We start from the raw sequence: 6,082 nt of genomic DNA on the forward strand, positions 1-6,082 counted from the left end.
AGGCAGTAAATTCTTCCCTTGGAAACCTGTTTGCCTTGTGTGAGGAACAGGTATTTCAGGGTCTTTATTGGGAATATCTGATCTGTACAAATACTGTTCTAATGTTCACCACCCCTCTGTAGGAAAGGAGTGCTCCTAGCATGTTTACCACATACCATCCCTGCCTGAGGCATGCCAGAGACACCAGCCTCCTTGGTTTTCCCTTGTCCTTTGTTGTGTACTCCATTATCCACCTATTATTATGAGTCACTCATAAACCTACCCTAATCATGACAGATATGTGAAGAACTAATTTGCAGTTCACAAGATGAACTCAAGTGGATTGAATAATGAAGGCACTGATGCCCCTAACTTGTTTTGATTTGTATGTGTTTAGACATATTTTGAAGTCAACAGGGAAGTATATACAACTTGCTGAGCTCAAATATTTCCTGGTTATTATCTTTCCTTTTCTAATAATCAAATTCATTTGCAAGTAACCACAACCAAGCAACTCAATAAGAAAATATTTATACCATGTTGGCAGTTGAAGCAGTTATTTGTTTTCTAATGGGTGTCTGTTGTCAGGTAGATCCTCAACAGTGTTTCTCATTTTTAGACCTACTTATTTATGCAATCTTTGTGATCTACCATGTCACAGAGAAGAATCCATTAAAATTTCTTCAAGTAAGCTAGATGCTACATTAGGTAACCAAGTTTCCTGGAGCTATTAGCCATATATATTCCAGATAAATTGTTTTCCTTGTGTTATGAAGTCAAAATAAACCTGCTAAAACAATAACACTATATATCAATATCCTAATTTTCCTATTAATTTCCCTTTGCCTGTAGCTTCTCCAGCTGGGGGGAGACTGGATCAAATAGCTCAAGGAAGTAACATTTCTAACATCCTAATACAAAACAGTGTAGAGCAATATCGTGAAAGCAAAGCTCGTGTGTCATAAAGAAAGTAATGTTTTATTGAATCAAGAACTTGATGTCAATTGTGCTTTTCGATTGCAGAAGCCTGTTCTTTATTGCAGCAGCACATTTTGTGAAAGTTCCTTCCTGGTTTACAGTAATTCACATTGATACACATCTAGTCTATGACACTGCCATCGCAAACAATAATTTACAACAGCTTCAGCTCTGCTCTTCCAGTGTTGGTTTTCAAGGACTGGAGCCAAGTTCTATTCACCACAAGTAAATCTGGGAGGAAGTTTACTTACTGTGAATATTAATTTATGTTTATCTACTATGGGTTAATTTGTTAAGCATAATTTTGAGGGTTTGATCACAGATCACTTTACATGACACCAAGCCTTCTGGCAACAGATGGAGTACACCCGTCCCAAAGCGGAAAAAAGATTTTTGCTCAGGTGTTAGCAGGTCTTGTTGAGAGAGCTTTAAACTAGATTTGAAGGGGGAAGGGGATAAAACCAGGCTCACTACAGCTAAGCTCGAGGGCAGTATGCCACTGTTTGAGGGAAGGTGTGCTGGAGAGATCCTTCAGTCTGCAGTCTCAGTAGACGTAGGTGATGGACATCCACGCGGCAGCAAGAATGCAAGAGTTATTGAGGTATTAGAAACACTGGAAGTACTTGTGGTCACACAGGAATTAGAGCTCCTCCCCTCAAAAGGGTGGTGGGATCAATAGTCCAACTGAAGTGCATCTGCACCAGTGCACACAGCATGGGCAACAAACAGGAGAAAGGGGAAGCCATTGTGCAGCAGGAAAACTATGACATAGTTGCCATCACAGAAGCATGGTGGGATGGCTCACACACTTGGAGTGCTGCAATGGATGGCTATAAACCCTTCAGAAGGGATAGGCAAGGAACAAGAACCCGGGGGGTAGCTTTGTATGTTAGGGAGTGTTTTGATTGTCTAGAGTTTAATGACGATGACAAGACGGTTGAGTGTTTATAGGTAAGATTCAGGGGGAAGACCTGAACAAGGCAGATATCCTGCTTGACTAATCTGATTGCCTTCTATGACAAGATGATCTGCTTAGTGGACGAGGGAAAGGCTGTGGATGTTGTCAGCCTGGACTAGTAAAGCCTTTGACACCATATCCCACAGCATTATCCTGGAGAAACTGGCTGCTCCTGACTTGGACAGGTGCACTCACTGCTGGGTTAAAAACTGGCTGGATGGCCAGATCCAGAGAGTGGTGGTGAATGGAGTTAAATCCAATTGTTGGCTGGTCACTAGTGGAGTTCCCCAAGGCTCAGTATTGAGGCCATTCCTATTTAATATCTTTATTGATGATCTGGACAAGGGGATCGAGTATATCCTCAGTGAGTTTGCAGATGAAACTAAGCTGGGTGGCAGTGTTGATCTGATGGAGGGTAGGAAGGCTCTGCAGAGGGGTCTGGACAAGCTGGATCAATTGGTGGAGACCAATTAATTGTTCACATTCAACAAGGTGAAGTGGCAGGTCCTGCACTTGGGTCACAACAACTCCATGCAGTGCTACAGGCTGTCTGGGGGCAAAGTGGCTGGAAAGCTGTCCAGCAGAAAAGAACCCGGGGGTGTTGATTGACAGCTGAGCCAGCAGTGTGCACAGGTGGCCAAGAAGGCCAGTGGCATCCTGGCCTGTATCAGAAATTGTGCGGCCAGCAGGACCAGGGCAGCGATTGTCTCCCTGTGGTACACACTGGTGAGGCTGCATCTCGAATCCTGTGTTTGGTTTTGGGCCCCTCACTTAAAAAAAAGACACTGAGGTGCTGGAGTGTGTTCAAAGAAGGGCAACAGAGCTGGTGAAAGGTCTGGGGCACATGAGAGAGGCTGAGGGAACTAGGATTGTTTAGTCTGGAGAAAAGAAGGCTCAAGGGAGACTTTATCACTCTCTACAACTACTTGAAAGGAGCTTGTAGCAAGGTGTGGGGCAGTTTCTTCTCTCAGGTAATGAGATAGGACAAGAGGAAATGGCCTCAAGTTGTGCCAGGGGAAGTTTAGATATTAGGAGGAACTTCTTCACAGAAAGAGTGGTCAGGCATTGGAAAAGGCTGTCCAGGGAAGTGGTGGAGTCACCATCCCTGGAATTGTTAAAAAAATGTGTAGATGTGGCACTTGGGGACATGTTGTAGTGGCAAACACAGTAGTGTTAGGTGAATGATTGTACTTGATAATCTTAGAGGTCTTTTCCAACCTTAATGATTCAATGATTTAATGCAGAACATTCAAAATGTTGCTGTATGGATGAAAAGAACCAGCAGCCATATGCTCAATTCATTTCAGAGATAAACCTGGTTCTTTTACAGTGAAACCTGAAAACAATCTTTAGTAAACACGGCAAAATGGAGAGTGTATAAGCCAGTAACAAGTGGTGCTTCTCTGTTCTCTCTAATTACACAATAAAGAGAAGATGTTCAGCTTCACCTTGAAGTCTTTCTCTGTATTGCTCTTCCTACACAATGGATTGAACCTCTTCAATTTGCTACTTTCTTTTTATTCAGCTAATGTGGAGATACTAGTGGAAGTGATTGAGACTAAGGAGTGCAGCATCATCTTGAGCATTCAAGGAAGCTGAGTGCATGACTCCCCAGCATGATGAGAGAAGAATACACAGCAAAATCGTATTTTTATTTGAGTGTAAGAAAAAAAGCAGTGGCCAAGTCACTACATTGCTAGCATGCTTGTATTTTTCATGTTATAGCATATAAAGGTATTCTCTTGTTTTATATTTTGTTAATAGAAAGCCTGCACTCTTGTTTGTGATCCCAGGAAAACTTTTGGTTTGTGAGACTACGATCTCAAAAGCACTCATACATCTGTGACATGAGTAGCAACACCACTGGTGGAGTGTTAGCCTCAATAAGTCTCTTTTCTGGCACCAGCTGTTCCCTCCCTGAAAGTATAACCTTAGAGGCCATTACCTGTTCTTGAAGAGGGCTGAGTGAGAGTGGGTGATGCTGCTACCCACTTGCACCAGCTGCCTGTGCTGCCTTTGAAGCTGGTTGCACTCCCTGAACAGTGTAGCTGGTGCTTTTCTAGTGTTCACTATGGAGTGGTGTGCCAATTCTGCTGTGGAGACTCCCTCTCTAATGTACCTCCAGGTGTGGCTGGCTCTCCCTTTCCTCTGGCTGCTCCACAGAGCCACTGCCTTGCTGGACCAGCACAAAAATTCTGCACTCACACAACACAAACAGGTTTCAGTCCAGCCCCTCCTGTCCTTCACAAGCCAGTGTGAGGTACAGCTGTCTGTTCAGCATCAGATAGCTCCCAAGGCATGCCAGTCAGCAGAGCCTGTTGGGTTCAGGTCTTCTTCATAAGAGGGTGAAACAGCTGCAGTCCCCAGTAGCTGGTGACTGCTGTGCTGGGATGCCTCTCTTTCCACCAGCCCATGTGCAGAGCACAGTCCCTCCTCAGCCACCCTTTCACAACCGGCTTTTCAAAGGGCCTCTTGCTCTGTGAAGCTGGTGTTGCTGGCTGCCCTCACCCAGCAGGCACGCCAGCCTGTTGAGACCTTCCCTTGCAACTTCCATGTGTGGTGTATATTAGATAAGCCTTAAAGAGATTGCACCTACTTCAGTAAGTAGCTCAAAAGTGTAGCATGCCACAGCAGTGAAGAAACCCCCTTATTCCATTAGATTAGATGTTAGGCATAATGTGAGATGCTTTCATCTTTCATCTACACCCAGATTTCCTCACTGAAGTCAATAGGAGCTGCACCTTTAGGATTAAGAAAATAATTTGACCCAGTTAGATGTCACAAAACAGACTTCAGTGAATTACAGGCTGAAGAGAGAGCAGAATGTTGCCCATTGTATTTACTATCATGTTTGTTTTGGGAGCTAAATTATTCCTCCTAATTCTGCTAGCAGTGTAATATGCTGTCTCAGTAATGGAAAGCATATGAAAGCAAGCAGATGGTGAAAGCAGAAAAAAACCCCAGCATGTCCTGATAATGTAGTAAGCAAGTTCATTTTTTTGGCATTAGGCTTTCATAACCAAGGCATGGTGATAACAAGTACAGACACATTTTTAGAGCACAGTTCATCAAAAAATACAGCCAGTTTCATTGCAGGGCAATGGAAGATTACTTTTTGAGACTTCTCTATAGATAAAACCTAGATGTGAATGTTGTTGAATTAGACCCATCATTTATTATTGCTAGAAGATGAGTGACAGAACAGATACTGGTCAGTGATTCCATCACATGTCCTGTGTTCTCTCATATCATTGCAAATGTAGAGCCTTTCACCCACTAATTTGCAAATATGTCATCACCCTGCATTACAGAAATACCACAGACCCTTCAATATAGGTTGCTATCACAGAGGGGAGTATTGGAAATTTAAAGCATTTTATTTTTCTTTTAAAGTATGCAGCCTCCAGGTTGAAATTTTGAAGTCCAAGGTCGTTGCTTCTCGGGTATTTGTGTGTATATGCAGTACATGAAGCTCCCAGTCTGACTCCTGCAGCCCTTAACTTCTTCTACCCACATGCCCCATTCTTCCAGAACAGAAGGCAGAACAGCCTCAGCAGGAAAAACTCCCATTTGTTTAGCAAGTCTGAGAAAACTGAGACAACCTTGATGCACCGGCTAAGCAAAAGGCCCTGAAATGTGGTTTCTGGGGAGGACACTATCCAGAGTGATGACCTCCAAATGGCATTTATAAGTCTCTCAGGACTAAACATGAGCAGAAGCAATGCCAGATTCACCACTTATCATTTTAAGATTCTTCAAAGAAGGGATAAATGATCTTTGTTATAATCTTCATTTGAAGCAATGCAGACACATCTTCATGTAGCTGCAACATGGACCGACCTTCACCTTCCAGGAGTTTTGGCTTCAGATAGAGCAAGGGAGGAGGAGATGTGAAAGGTACTGCTGCAGTCCTGAGATTAAATGTCCGTGTACAATCAAGGCAATAAACCCAGACCTGAGCACACTGATCTCTTCTGCTGGGAAAATGGGTAAGGAGAGACAGACCCATTTCTCATTGAAGTACCTAATTGGTTACAATGCCTTTTTTTTTTTTTTCACCATGCAGTAATGCAGCATACTAAGTAATGTGAGGGGTTTGTTTTTAAAAAATATTCCATATACGTCTGGATCATTCCTAACTTGAAGAAACACAGGCAAAAGAGTGGG

At 43.1% G+C, this 6,082-nt stretch overlaps 1 long non-coding RNA gene across 1 annotated transcript; it reads left to right on the plus strand.

The window, feature by feature from the left end:
- The first annotated feature begins 1,801 nt into the window (after positions 1-1,801).
- Positions 1,802-5,870, plus strand: LOC108496786. The gene is made up of 3 exons (XR_001874586.1): positions 1,802-1,908; positions 3,441-3,576; positions 5,309-5,870. It is a non-coding gene; the product is annotated as an uncharacterized LOC108496786 (long non-coding RNA).
- The last annotated feature ends 212 nt before the right edge of the window (positions 5,871-6,082 follow it).

Source organism: Lepidothrix coronata, unplaced genomic scaffold (assembly GCF_001604755.1).
Source record: "Lepidothrix coronata isolate B3197 unplaced genomic scaffold, Lepidothrix_coronata-1.0 Scaffold43, whole genome shotgun sequence".
NCBI classification, from domain to species: domain Eukaryota; kingdom Metazoa; phylum Chordata; class Aves; order Passeriformes; family Pipridae; genus Lepidothrix; species Lepidothrix coronata.